At 34.3% G+C, this 15179-nt stretch overlaps 1 long non-coding RNA gene across 1 annotated transcript in view; it reads right to left on the bottom strand.

Moving 5' to 3' along the window:
• Positions 1–2294: 2294 nt before the first annotated feature.
• The window catches only part of LOC144448814 (uncharacterized), a 15414-nt gene continuing 2529 nt past the window's right edge, over positions 2295–15179 (bottom strand). The window contains exon 3 of the long non-coding RNA XR_013482134.1: positions 2295–2354. This is a non-coding gene — a long non-coding RNA (uncharacterized LOC144448814). The remainder of the gene's footprint in view (positions 2355–15179) is intronic.

A 15179-nucleotide genomic window follows, 5' to 3' on the forward strand; every position in this document is an offset into this window, starting at 1 on the left:
TTATCAGAAGAAACCAAATGACATATGGCTTATCTTATCTCAGGCTTCATGAAATACATTGATAATTGATCAATATGAGCTACTATAGTGATAAATAACGTGACTAACTAGGACTCAATACAGACCATTTGTAACTTTAGAGTATTGAAAAGAAGATAACAGAATGGGTGGCTTGATGTATGATTATCACGAGAAGGGTAAAAGCTATCATAAATTTTTTTTAAAGGAAAGTGCTCAACTTTAAAAGATAGCGTGCTCTGCTCTCTTCAGGTAAAGTTTACGCTTGGTGTGTAATACGCAATTTACAAAAAAAATGCTTCAAGTTTTTTAATTAGATGTTGAATAACAATGTCATTACCCCTGTTGGAGTTAAATAAGAACACCACTCCAGGAAATAAAGGCATTTTTATTAACTTGTGGGTTTTGAAGATTCATTTCATGCTTTTACATCACCTACAATACACATAATTTCAAAAGAAACACCAAGTCGAAGTTGCCTCTCATTTGGGGACTTTGCTGTGGGCCACGTTGCCTCATAAATGTTTATTCAATGGGCGAACAATGAATATTTATGACTCCTAAGTGCCTATTACCTTCTGGGAAGAGGTCATGAATATTCATTGTTCACCCATTGCATAAACATTTCTGCTGACGCCCATGATGGAATGTCACCAACAGCAAGATCCTTAAATGAGGGACAACTTCATCTTGCTGTTCCTCTGAAATCACACGTAATGTAGGTGAGGTAAAACTATTAAATGACTCTCTACAACCCAAAGTTTATGGAATTGCCCTTTATTTCCTGGAGTGGTGTCCTCCTTTAACATAAACCATACAAAAAAAATGCTTCAAGTTTATGCATGGTGTCATGATGGGCGAATTAGATTGGCCGGCTTGGAATCTGCAGGTGTGTAAATGTCAACAAAGCAGCCAAGTATGTGGGGGACAGATTTGAAAGCTAATGATGGTGGTGTAGGACGATAGATGTGACTCAAACTCCCCGTGGTATCATATTTCTGTTCTTATTAAATTATATTGAACATGAAACTGACACTGTGAGGCCCCCCTTTTTAGGATTTATAATGATCTGTCTCAGGAGATTGACTTCACACTTATGTGTCGAAATCATAATGAATGCATACCTCACAGGGTTGTAGCATAAGGTGTTATTCTGAGTTCCATGGGTAAACAGTTTGTGTAAGATATGCAACCATTCGACGTCACCATCAAGGTTCCTTAGAGAATATCGTTCATGTGATGGTAACTCACATTTATAAATTACTGCATAATTCTAAAGTTCGGATCTGTATATAAGGATCAGTTCCTGAAATTAAGTGCAACCGTTTTCACGACTTTCACTTTCGTGCCCTATTTTTAGAAAAGTAGTCTGTCACCATGGGATAAAAACATTTAGAATAGAACTTGTAAATTGTTTAAGGCGGAGTCTGACCCTATTTTTGGGGGATTCTCATTACTTCTTTACAGCAACTATGGGTTGGTCGGTCATTAAAAATTTGTACAAAAAAAATCTTCTTCATGTTTCTCTGCCTCATACACACATACATACATACATACATACATACATACATACATACATACATACACACATGTCACACATACATACATACACACACACATACATACATATATACACACACGTCACACATACATACATATGCATACATATGTATGTCCATACACACACACGCACACATACATACATACACACACACATATATACACACATACATACATACATACATACACACACACACACACATACATACATACATACATACATACATACATACATACATACATACGACAGACAGACAGACAGACAGACAGAAAGACACAGGCACATGCCCCCCCCCCCCCCCCCTCACACACACACACCAGTCTATCACTAATCTTTGGTACTATACTCACACACATGGCACAGAACAAAACACTGAAACACACAAAAAAGTATACAACAGTGACTTTCTGCCAGTGTGATCATTAAATTTGAAATATCATTCAATCATAATTCATATAATTGTAAAAAATATTGTAACAGTCTTTTGACTTGCCAACCATACTGAATAAACAAGAGACATATGGATGCATAGCAATTTATATCGTATAAAAGTTTTATTTATGAGGTTTCAAAAAATATGTCTGCGTGTATGTGTACTCTCAAGTAAATATTGTACACTCACAATATGTGAAACATATTGGCAGGGACTTGAAACTGTTATTCTTTGTGATCTATCGATGATAATGCTTCTACTTCCAAAGGGACAAGAAGTCCATCACCCAGTTTACTACAAGTTGATGGGACAGTACCAGACAGCTTCTGGAAACAACCAAATCTAAGAAGAGACCACAAATTGAAATTAATTTGATACATTGCTTACTTTAACACCCGAATTACTGTCACACATCTGAATTTACATATATTGAAGATAACCTTTTTCACATCTCTGGTTACTCAACACCTCCAGCAAAATTTGGATCATTCTGTCAGATCCAGTTAGACACTGAAGAAGGATAAGTGATTTGTTCAAAACATGTTGGAGGAAGAGAACCTGCGTATGGATTGTTTATTTCATTCAAAATTTACAGGGGTATGGGTCAGATTTGGACATTTTTGTTTGATTACATGTGTTAATTCTTTACTGAAATTTGTTTATACTCATCACCAGAAACGGTGAGATGTGTAGCATTTGTACATCAAACTAAATAAACGACATTAAGTTTTGGGTGCACCCACAAAAACTGCCATCAACATCATGATCACAGAAAAAGGCCTGTACGTAACCATATCAATGTAATATCATGTATGGATATTTTATACATCTTTTCAGGGCAGATATCAACATTAATATGATCCAAGATGAGTTTCCTGTAAGTGCGTAGACAATAACCGCGTCTCAAGTTGGCACATGTCCTTTACAATATATATGAAATAATATGAGTGCAACGCAAACACTTTGAAAGGAAAGATATTAGATTTTATCAAATGAAATAGCCAAAATCTTGAATCAGGCACACTTTCACATGAGAGATGTTAGGTTTTATGATGAAACGAAATAGACAATACTTCAATGAGGAACATTTTAAAATGGAAAGTGTTGGATATTATTATCAAATGAAATAGCCACAAATTCAAATAGGAACATTTTCAAGTGAACGATGTTGGGTTTTATCATGTGCGATAGCCAAATCTTCAACCAGAAATACTTTAAAATGAAATTCTTGGGTGTTCTCAAATGCAACAGCCAAATTTTCAATCGGATACACACTGTGTTGACTAGGATCTCTATCCATATTTGGCGCCTCTAAATGGGATTGGTTCCCAGAGGTTTCCCAAATAAATAAATAAATAAATAAATAAATAAATAAATAAATAAATAAATAAATAAATAAAATAAATAAAAATAAATCTGTTCTAATTTCTATGGAATCCTTGATGGAAGGCAAAACTTGAGTCTCTGGACTATGCTTCAACCAATGTAAATGTATTAGTTATAGCTACCACAAAACTAGTTCATACTATAAGCATAAATATTATACAAATATCTTTCTTCCGTTTTCAAGATTCAGTTTTGAACACTCCCAGAACTGCACAATTTTTAGACCACCAACTACTAGTATATACAGTTAAAAATATTCACCAATTAGCAGAAGCATGAACACATTAAAATGAAATTACGGTCTTTTTGTGAGGACTTCTTAAAGTAAGCTTTGTTTGTACATGCAATATGAGCTGGACTACAGTAAACATAGATATTTTTGCCACGAGACCTAGTTCTAAAAGCCTACTTTGGACTACTTACCAGACTGGTACATTGTGTTCATGTACAAGAAAGCATTCTAGTCACTTATGTATTTTGCATGTTTGTTTTCAGGCATAAATTAGCGAAAATGCCCATGTGTATAGTATTTTTCCTTAGATATAAATGTACAGTTCTTACATGTTGTTTTGTATTTTATTTATTTAAGATATTTCTGTGGATGTTTATCATTTCACATTTACACTAAATACGAGGTTACACAGTGCAAAACTGGGGGTAATGTGAACCAGCTAACATGAACCATGTACCAGCTAACATAGCCACTCATCAATGACAAACCTGTTGATTTTCACCTTTTGTTTTCGGTTTATTTTTAAAACATATGTACCAGCATTGTTTATGTTAAAAACACAAAAAAAAAAATGGGTGATCAATCATTTGAACATCAACTAAAATAAAAAAACACTAAAATAAATAACATGGTAGGTGTAGATTTCCAATGTCATGTACTTTGATACTACCAAACAAAAGTGACTATATATAGATTTTCAATGCCATGTACTGTGTGATACTACTATACCAGAGTGACTATAGATTTTCAGTGCCATGATGTACTTTGATACTACCAAACCAGAGTGACTATAGATTTTCAATGCCATGTACTTTGATACTACCAAACCAGAGTGACTATAGACTTTCAATGTTATGTACTTTGATACTACCAAACCAGAGTGACTATAGACTTTCAATGTTATGTACTTTGATACTACCAAACCAGAGTGACTATAGACTTTCAATGTTATGTACTTTGATACTACCAAACCAGAGTGACTATAGACTTTCAAATGTTATGTACTTTGATACTACCAAACCAGAGTGACTATAGATTTTCAATGCCATGTACTTTGATACTACCAAACAAAAGTGACTATATATAGATTTTCAATGCCATGTACTGTGATACTACTATACCAGAGTGACTATAGATTTTCGTGCCATGATGTACTTCGATACTACCAAACCAGAGTGACTATAGACTTTCAATGTTATGTACTTTGGTACTACCAAACCAAAGTGACTATACATTTTTTTATTAGGAAGTACGATTTTTTTTATGCCTAACATAGGGTTTTTGTTTCAATTTACATAAAACAAAATACAGTAGCTGTTAGCGCGTAAGAAAATGATACATTTTACCTCGCTGTGAACACAAATCAACATCACTTTTGAATCAAACAATTAAAATTAAAAAAAAAACTGTTTATTTGTTTTCATAGTGAGATATATATAAAACATTGCATGTGCACGTACGCTATCAGCATGATAAGTACCTCAATTTTATGAGTTAATTCATTGGGTGAGATATAATAAACACCATGTGGCCTAATTGAAACTCTATAGTCTCTCTGGTTTGGTAGTATATGGAGACTCTTCAATGACAACTTTACATTTTACTCTACTGTCACGATGGTTACAGCAGAGAGTTTGGAATCTGAGGGTTGCAAATTCAAGCCTTGCCACTACAGTACGTGTCTGAATGGCTCAAGGCCTTGGGTAAGATTTGAGCAACGATTATGCCCTCGTCAGCCCAACTGTAACAGTGGGGACCTGGTAGGACACAAAATGTCACCAACAAGATATGTTAAAGGGGCATAAGCTGAGTGTATTATGTTTCTAGACATAATTCCTACTGCACATACAGAAGTTACTTTACCGTGTTCTACGTAACACTGAACGGTACGTCGTGTCGTTCCTCCCCCATCAGTGACAGGGGTTGACCAATGTGAGAGGGCGCCCCATACGGCGGTGTACCTTACAGACTAGTTCTACTTAAGTTACTTAATCATCACTTGTAACTGACTGAACTCAAACCTGGTTTCAAGATATACCGGTACCTTATAAATGATCCGATGAGGTAATTTATTATACATATAAAACACATTAAGGAAATCCGTATTATACAATCAACGGTTCTAACAATGATAGAAAACCATCATAATGATATAGAAGGCACGAATTGACATTAAAATTACACTAGAATAATTTAATCAAGGTTTCATGTAAAAATATTCATGTAAATATATAAAAAGTTTGTGTGACTGCCCTGCATGTGTATAAAACACAAACATAGTGATAGACAATAGCAAGATGTGTAAATTTGCAATTTTTTTTTTTTTTTAGCCCTGCACGGTTATGACATAAACACGGACACAAGATGTTTGTCATTGTCACTATTATTAATATTTTGACCACATGGTTGAGTGATTCCAAAGTGAAAAGAGAGTGACATATCAGTATGGTACAAGACTGATAGGCATGTGTTTTATGGACAATACAGTAACACAAAGTGACAAGGTCCCACCATCTTTTTTTTTATGGTATCGTTGGTATTTTTCTGATGATATGAGAGAGGGCAAACATGGGTTCATATTGGATTGCTTCTTATACATCTGATCTATGCATAAAATGCAAGACAACAAGGTTTGAAAATCACATACATACATACAAACAAACAGGTCATCACAATTTTGAAAAAAAATTCTATCACAAAATTATTCACTTTTTTCTAAAAAAGGTGCATCATTCAATCACACATTCTAGCATTAGTGTTATCTTATCAAAGAAGTCATTCACATTTAATAGGGTTATTTTTTTGTTCGGAAACCAACATTCTTGGCAGCTTTATAAGACTTTCTCACGTAACTTTTAACCTTAATCAATCTGGGCCTTCACAGTCAGTAAAATATTAGCTGTGAACAAAAAAAAAAGAAGAATTCTATATTTTCAAAGCACCCGGCATTAAATTTTTACAGGAATTTTTTTTCTGAAGGATTCAAAGATTTTACTTTTATTAAAATCAATCCTAAAGGACCCCATCCATCATAAGAATACGTCGGCGGTAATTTGTAAATGAAAATCTAGATTTTCTGTCTATCCAAGCAAAAAATGGGTTTGAATGACACAGAAGACATCCATTTAATTTACTCTCCCCTTTTGTAAATGTTTATTCTATGGTCAACAAAGAGATTTTTATGGCTCACTTGACAAAGGAAATACTAAAAATTTGATTTCCATTAAGAACATATTTAGATTGCATTGAAAGCAATTTAAACACTGCATAGAGATAGGAAATACGTTTGATGCTATGTAACCCTTGGTGTACAACAATTGTTGCAATTGTGTACAAGTCAAAAGATATGACAAGTGAATTGGAGCACAACGGCTTCACACAAAACGGTGTTCATGATGATTAAACTTGACACAGATGGTAAGACCAAGGTGTTGTCTAATACACATGGCGGGGTATTCATCGGGGGAATATCAGTTAATGCATCGACAACTTGTCTCTGTCTTGACATACACGACACACCGACGCATTAACTAGCAAACAGTGCACATTTACACTTTGTTCAATGTGAATGTCTGTAAATGTTTTGCCTACCTATCTTTCTACACATTTAGGTATGTCCACACATAGGCAGACTCACAGGGAGAGAAACACACACACACACACACACACACACACACACACACACACACACACACACCCATATTTCTTTCATTAAATAGTGATACATAACCTACAAACCTACATACCTACAAACCATACATACATACATACATACATACATACATACATACATACATACATATATACATACATACATACATACATACATGCATACATACATACATACATACATACATACATACACACATACATACATACATACACACATACATACATACATACATACATACATACATACATACATACATACATACATACATACGTATAAAACATAGACAGAAATGTACATTATGTACCTATATACGTACATATATACAAATACATACATACATACATACATACATACATACATACATACATACATACATACATACATACATGTATACATAAATACATACACACACACACACACGTTATAATTAGAGTCAATAGCATGTGAAATCAACTTGAATTCTAAAGGTATCTCCAGAGTAATCTGAATAAAAATATATGTAAATCTTTTTGACACATCTCTGGTGTCTGTTGCTGGTGCTGTGCAAAAAGCTCTCAATGCGTACTGACACATTCACACAGACCTAGTAATCTGACTTGTCAGGTTGTTAGATTTACACAACAGACCAGCGAGTAAATAGCATGCATGCTGACGGCACAGCTGTCACCCAATATAACATACACTTTACAAAAGTATAGACGTCTGCAAACATATAGATTGCAGACTTGTCATTCATTACGTACAATTAACGGAGAGCTACAAAGACTCGTCAGAATGCGAATCAAAGTCTGAGTTGTCACATGTCACTAGTATTTGATCTACCACAATGAACCCCCCAAACAAACACTGACATTCACAGTCCATACACAGTTCAGAAGGATAACAATGGTTGTAAATGAACGACAACCGTGACTATAGCATATATAGTTGCCGCTTTTTATTCAAAACTAGGACAAACTGGTCGAAGGTAACGGCTGCTAATTGCGTGTCACACCACAAATCATTCAGTAAATTTAGCGCTCATTTATATAAAAATAATTTGCAAATATGCAAATGTGTGTATTTTAATTGTCACTGCAGGAACAGCTTGTTTGTTGCTTCAAATGTGTACATTTGATGGTTTGATACAAACATAACAGCGTGGTTGAGTCAAGTGACATCGACAATGTGTACTCAGGTACGCTGGTTTCTGAGTATCTCTTTACATTTCTGTCATTTTATTAAACTAAATACCAGAATAGAAAATAGATTGATTTGCATGAAACAGAAAGTTACACAAGACAATACCATCATAGAAAAGAGATTTGAATAAAATTACTTTTACAGGTAGTATAGTTTTATAGTATATTTATTATTTTTATAGTTATATGTTTGAAGACAAATTTCATCATAGAAAATAGATTTATTTGTATAAAACAGAGTTCAGCAAGACTATTTCATCAAAAGATTTATTTGCATAAAACATAGAAAATAGATTTGCATAAACAAGACTATCATAGAAAATATATTATTTGCATAGAGCGTTAAGACAATATTTCATCATATAAAATAGATAATTTGCATAAATAGAGTGAAATAAGACAATATTTCATAGATAATTTGCATAAAATAGCAATATTTTATATTTCTTTAACTATATCATGAATAATTCTCAACGAAAATGGTGACTAAACTTTCAATATTATCAACTTTGAGTCGAGATCTTTCTGTTAACATGAACACTTTTAATCAAACTTTTGATACATAAGTTGTAAAAGAGTTGTGACTAAATATTTCAGAGGAATTTTTACTTTGTTTACCCAGTCACACCAAATTAACCCCTCCTGAGTTTGACATACAATATACTGTATTAAACCTACACCAGTTAGTTGTAACTGGAGTATTATTGTTTTGAACAGGCAATCAATGTTATATTAACTGAAAAATGTTAAAATACCAATAATAAACGTTGTATATGTTAAAGCTGTATACTATATTATACTGTACTGTACTGTACTGTACTGTACTGTACTATACCATAAGATATGACACCATACCACACCATACCACATCACACCACTCCACATCACACCACACCACCCCACCCCACACCACACCACATCACACCACACCACACCACACCACACCACACCATGCCATACTACATCACCTATAATCCAGGTGATTAGAGGGATAGCCCTCCTGTAGCAGGGGTCTGGGTAACCAAGACTAGAATATTTGTAGTTGTAGTAATACCAAATCTAGGGTGACTCGAAGGATAGCATTACTGTGTAAGGGTCTTACTTAGTAACCAGGAATAGATCATTTGAGGTTACTAAGTACACAACACAATTTATCATAACTGTGATTGATTTCTGTTCATCAATGAAATGATACCACATTTCCCATCATGCACCATTCTTGATAGCTGATTACAACATCCTGATTGTTTTAGCTGATATAAAATTCTGCTATCATAATTATGTATACATTTCATGATTTCTCACTTGACATTTACAGTCTCTAAAAAAGCCAACAAATGTGTTTGATTGCTCTGTTAGTGTTACTACAGCCATTTTGTCAGTTGTAGGAAAAATAATTGAATAAGACAGATCTTCCCCCGTTTAATTACGTAATTTCTGTCAACCAAAAAGGGTGAAATGGCTTCAATCTGATGTCTGACCTCGAATCCTGGGACTCTCGTTACCAGATGGAGGTACTACAAATGACCTACCATACCAAGGTAGGCCAACATCCACCGACCCCAACACACATTTATCCTTCCTTCTATTCGGGAAGTCCACCACACACCACCGACTACAACACTACAGAGGCCGGCCGTTACACCAATTGCTGGCCCAGGTTTCCTCTTCACCAAATTTAGTAAGCAGAGAGAAGGAAACAAGTTTGCCAGAGGTGGGACTCGATCCTTGAACCTCCAATTACTAGACAGATTGCACTACCAACCATGCTACCTGGGCAAACATCCACTGACCCCTACCACAGTCCTAATATGCATTGTACCCACCCCTCCCCTCTACCCCTCCCCCAAGTGAGGGTTGTTAAACTGTTCACAACAAACCATCAAAATAAAAAATTTTAATGAAATGAAATAACTCATTATTTGTCACTACCTGTCCAATCTCTCTCATCTGGGTGCGGTCAACTCTCTCACAGATTTAACAAACAAGTTAGTTTTTGTTGTTGGAAAGCTGATGATGCCTGGTACTGATATTTCTATAGATTTATTGTTATTTGCTAACCGACATCCTGTTTCTCCACTGTCTTTGGTTACTCAACTGAATCAAGGTTCTCGATGTGAATGTTTACCACAGATGTAGATGTCTTTTCACATTTAGATTATTTCACTGCATGACTAACTTTTATTTCAATGCATGGCTAGCTTCAGATATTGTTCTCACGAAAATAAATTCAACTGTTGTACCATCTTGCATTGGAAAACATTTCTGCTGGCCAGACCACCCTTGTTTGTCATGAAATAGATCGATCATACTGACTGCATGATTAATCTCGGTTTTCGTTCATTGTTCAAAAAGTCAATTTTTTTTTTCAATTTCATTTCTCAATGAAGAAAAACCACCCATCTAATAAATTTGAACATTTACATTTTAATTCTTTTTCTACACAGCATTTTTATAATTGGATTATCTGAAAGTCACCCCCACCCCCATCCATTCTATTCAGACAAAACAACAAACATTTCTACACAAATGTACCGAAACAATTCTGTACAAAAAATACAAGATTAAAAAAATTCATTGTACAGAAAATATACTGGACACCACACTTAAAAAAAAATCAAAAACAACATCACATCCCAAAATGTCCTCCCTTGAAAAACATACAAAATATCTAATTTTGGAAAAATTCCACTCTTACAAGTGACGCATTTAGCTGAATTAATTGCTTTGTTACCTGAACAGTAAAATAACCAACATGACGGAACTCACAGTACACTAGGTAGGTAACAAAATTTCCCAATATTTTCTCCTTTAGATTAATTTGAAACCAACAAAAACAAAAATTTCTCCATTTTTGAAAAAATTCCACTTACAATTCATGAGGATTAGCCATCGTCGTAAACCACAGCCTCTTTTACACCACCATCCAAGACACACCAGAGGTTGTTATTTTGCAGTGTCACCAAAGAAATAACAGCTCTGGTTTGTGAGAATAGAGCTTAGCTGAATTATTGACTTCAAAACTGAAGTACAGTTACTGAGACCAGAATTAAGACCACACAATACCACAAAATAAACAACTTCACATCCCAACATTTCCTCTTTTTAAAATGATTAAAAGCCAACAACAAACAACTTGTAAGTTTCCTTACATCCATGTCAACACTTGTGAGTGACCCAGCTGTGATCAAGTACCCTAACTGTGGAATTGCCAGTATTGATACATTTTGTGAGTGAGTGAGTGACACATCATTTATTTGTCAGCTGGTGTACTTCTACCACATAGTGTTTGTCTTCCTAATTAACACAACAATACAAGTAAACAATAGTTAATTAAGAAGGTGACATACTATAAATCAATCAGGCAGCTGTAGTGAGACTTTTTTTATGTACCCTTTGGTGTCAGTTGTCAAGCGCCTATTGTCTATAGAGTGGCTTAGGACATAGACCCAACACATAGCATAAAACTGACCAGTAACATGAACAAGGGGTATTTTTTTAATGTTCGCAAAAAGCTACATACCCAAGTTGCCAAACCAGTATTAGCCCTGAAGTCTGGAACAAAATTAGCGAACTGTTATTACCAAGTTAAAACTTTACAGGTTGTTCAGTTTTATCAGCCAAATGTTTGGTGTTAATCTGGTTTCAGTTACTATGCCTCCACTGTTTTCACCATATTCATGAGTTCACATTTAAAGAGGGGAAATTGGTCACGCCACTCAATAATATGCCTGCACTGAACACTAGAGGGCAGTATATCCATTCCTCAGCAATGAACTCCTGACATTTGGTTTTTAGTGACCATGTAAAAAAAAAAGTCACATCGATGACAACTACTGATATGCATAGTCAGTCAACTTCATTAACTCTCTGGGGAAAAAGCTACACACTTACTTGACTAAACTACACATGAGAGGCTATGTGTGTAATTAGCTATGCAGAAGTGAACAGATCAAATGAGTGTACAAATGAGTTGGCACAAACACAACACTTCCTACAGGGAGTGCAAACAGCAGCTAGAGATCCAATAAAGTGTACCCAAATGTATGATTGAAAGTCAACGATATATGATTGAAAGTCAATGGTCTTATGAACCAGATGCGGCGAGAGACAACTTTCACTGTTAATCTAAGGTAGCGGTAAATCTATTTTTAAATACATCTACAAAAGTTATTGCTAGTTGAAGAGAAACAAAGGAATAAACTATGCATGTGTTAAAAGTTGGATCTGAGTAAGTCTTGGGTGTTAAAACCTAGGGTAAGGTTTATTAAGAGAGATATGGCCGACAGTTAAACAGGTAGCATACACTGGAGCGTACAACTGTCGACATCAGACCATGGAGATGAGAACCTGTTAAAAACAGGGAAAGTAAACACCTGAATTAAACTAAAAACACTTGGCTCAGAATGTTGGAAATACAGAGACTTGTATTACACACACCACAGTTTGATAAGAACAGTTTTATGGCCTCCTCATGTGTACATGAAATGCCAGGGGAACAGGAAACTTGTTTGTGAAGTTGAACTATTGTGTAAAGTGGCCATAAAACTGTTCTTATCAAATGATGGATGAGATGTAATATAAGTCTATGTACTTCAAACATGCTGTGTCAAGTGTTATAAATCTAACCCAGTTGTTTACTTTCCCTGTTTGTAACAGGTTCTGTTCGGCCATGGTCTGATGTCGGCAGTTGTAATTGTAACTCAATGAAATGGCATGAGGTTCTGTTATTATTACACAAGTTTATCCCAATATTTTTGTGTATATTCATAGACCCTCCACCCACTTGAATGATCATCATTACTTGATAATTTATTATATTCATAACAATACCCTACTATACAATCAACTGTTCTATCAATGCCAGAAGCAATTGAAACATTATACTAAAATTTAAATGAGATCCTTAAGTATTTTTGCGAGAGTGCAAAGCTTAAAAAATTCACCTTGTGCCACTTTATAACAAAGTCTGAAAGTAAATATTTAAAGTTCCTTGGAAATAAACTCTTCAAAACTTTTACTGGTACTTTGTTCACGAAAACTCCAACCTATTCTCAGTTAAAATCAAGAAAAAAAGTCTGGTGTCACCATACAAATTTTTGAAACAGAGGTCAAAATGTTACAGAATTAAGACATTTTAGAATCCAATATGGCTGCCAAATATTCTATGTGGAAAATAAAAGATTGTAAACTTCCTTGAAAACAAGACAATTACCCCAAAAATTTCTTTCATTCTTTAAAAAAGACCAGAAGCAAGCTTACATATTGCAAAGTTTCAAGAGATTTTAGGAAATTTGATTTTCAGTGAAATTTATCCCAAGGTGCATTCTACCTTAATCAAAAAGAGAATTGATACACAACAGATTATCATGCACAAGCCAAGTTGAACAAAAAATATGGAATGTATATTCTGGTCATCCTACGTCATGACAACACATGTCTATGTCACTAGTTCTGCTGTGGTTAAAGTATGAGTCAAAACGTTCAAAACTGCCCTTACTTTCACGGATTTTTCCTTGATACTGAAGCCGCTGGTATTATCATATTTTTCTCTAATATTTTTTTTTCATTCATTACACACGGACAGTTCTATTTCTACTGTTTACACACAGTCTCAATGTACACACTACTATCAATGACTATTGCAATTGAGAAGGACTGAACTGTTTCCAATAAAAATTTTGTGTATTTTGTAATATGTAACAAATTTACAAACAAACAAAAAAATGGTGAAAATTTACATCTACTAGAAACATAACGATTTTCAGCAAGCAAATATTTGGCAAATATTTCCTGGCATTTCATTTTATTTAGAAATAGGAGACAGAATCAAACATTAATACGGGTAAATAAAAAGTGAACTTTAGTTGACTCCTAATCCTGGGTGTGCAGTCACATACCTCTCAGAACATACACTTCAACTTATAATAGATATTGCACAGCTGGTGACACTTGATTATAGTTATTGTGTTATTTTTCATACATGTTTTAGTATAAAGAAACACAGGTCATTAAGTGTTGCCTATGATGTAACTGCGTTAAGCCAATTCAAAAGGTGTTAAAAAAAAGAAGATGACACACTGTAGGTCAATAACCTAATTAGAAAATTAGAGTCATGCATCAGACCTTGACTGCTTTTTACATTTTTTTAACACTCATTCACAAACACTTCTCAGAAATTAGTATAATTATTTCGGCACTTTTTTAAACTCGCATCAGAAATGAGATGTTTATGGATATTTTTGTCTTTTTCGAATTTTTTTTTAACTAAAGCGATTCACCGTTTTCAATTTTACACAATGATTACAATCAACATTTTTTGTTATAAATATATTCCGCATACATCTTTCGTTGAAATAAGTGATCATATCGTCCTTCAGACAGAAATTTCAATATTTTTTTTTAAAAATGTATATGTGTTATTCCCTTTTATCTCTTAATCTAAACATTTGTACCATTTATGTTTCCTTGTTGTTTTTTCTGCCTGCTTTTCATTTGTTTGAATTTAATAGCGGTATTTGTTATGTATTACTTTCTTTGCTATGTGCCGATAGCCAAAGGCAATACAGGATGTTATATTATATGAAGTCCCAATTTTTTTACATTTGAAATGAAATAAAACTCACACTGAATGGAAAAAAAGAACAAACAGAAGTGTTAACAGTATTGTTTGCCTGACAAAAACTACTTGCCAA

The sequence above is a fragment of the Glandiceps talaboti genome, chromosome 18 (genome assembly GCF_964340395.1).
Source record: "Glandiceps talaboti chromosome 18, keGlaTala1.1, whole genome shotgun sequence".
Lineage (NCBI taxonomy): Eukaryota > Metazoa > Hemichordata > Enteropneusta > Spengelidae > Glandiceps > Glandiceps talaboti.